Source organism: Aplysia californica, unplaced genomic scaffold (assembly GCF_000002075.1).
Source record: "Aplysia californica isolate F4 #8 unplaced genomic scaffold, AplCal3.0 scaffold00016, whole genome shotgun sequence".
Classification (NCBI taxonomy): Eukaryota; Metazoa; Mollusca; class Gastropoda; order Aplysiida; family Aplysiidae; genus Aplysia; species Aplysia californica.
The window spans coordinates 2815879-2817073 of NW_004797286.1; the positions used below are offsets into that span (position 1 = coordinate 2815879).

The window sequence follows — 1195 nt, forward strand, 5'->3', positions numbered from 1 at the left end:
CCTTTCTCCCGCACGGGTCACCCTCCAGCCGCCCGCCACCTTATTCTGTAGACCGTAGCTTGCTCCACTCCCAGTCGGCATTTTGCATCTCCTAGTGCGATGAGCTCACTCTCTTCACCTAGTTGATTCCTTTTATAGCTCTGATGTCTATATATAGCCATGGCGTCTTACTTCCATAGCCCCGCCCCATTCCCTCATCCCACCCCAGTGGGTCTCACCTTACACCCATTCTCTCCCCCCACCACAGTGAGTCTCACCTTACGCCCATTCTCTCTCCCCACCCCAGTGGGTCTCACCTTACACCCATTCTCTCCCCCCACCACAGTGAGTCTCACCTTACGCCCATTCTCTCTCCCCACCCCAGTGGGTCTCACCTTACACCCATTCTCTCCCCCCACCACAGTAAGTCTCACCTTACGCCCATCCTCTCACCCCACCCCAGTGGGTCTCACCTTACACCCATTCTTTCCCCCCACCACAGTGAGTCTCACCTTACGCCCATTCTCTCCCCCCACCCCAGTGAGTCTCACTTTACGCCCATCCTCTCACCCCACCCCAGTGGGTCTCACCTTACGCCCATCCTCTCACCCCACCCCAGTGGGTCTCACCTTACGCCCATCCTCTCACCTTCCCGTTGCTCATCCCAGGAGGCCTGTTATTTCTTCTATATTTATGCATTTATTTGAGCTTTTATGAACGCATTTTTATATGCATTTTACGTATTTATTGATTTATCTGTTTACTCATTCATTTATTTCTATTCTAATTTACATATTCACGATTGGTTGTGCTTCGTTTGTTGTTTTGTTTTCATAATGTGTTCTTTGGGTTGGATTTTTTTAAACGTAATAGTTTTGTTTGTTTGTTTTGTTCTGTTGGATGTCCTTGCATATAGATCAACATATTCTGTCTGTCCCTGTGTGTGCTTGTCACCGACATCTTTCCTTTCAGTCCATCACATTTTTTTTCTTGTACGTGTTTTCTTCGCCACCTTCCAAAACTCCAAAGAATATCTTCCCCTCACCCTCGTCCACACCTCACCCCCTCTCCTTCCCTTCCTCACCCTCGTCCACACCTCACCCACTCCCCTTCCCTTCCTCACCCTCGTCCACCCCTCACCCACTCCCCTTCCCCTCCTCACCCTCGTCCACACCTCACCCACTCCCCTTCCCCTCCTCACCCTCGTCCACACCTC

The 1195-nt window shown here is 51.0% G+C and overlaps 1 protein-coding gene across 1 annotated transcript in view; it reads right to left on the minus strand.

The window, feature by feature from the left end:
• The window catches only part of LOC106012576, a gene marked incomplete in the record, with an annotated part of 17966 nt that overhangs the window by 7612 nt on the left and 9159 nt on the right, over nt 1-1195 (minus strand).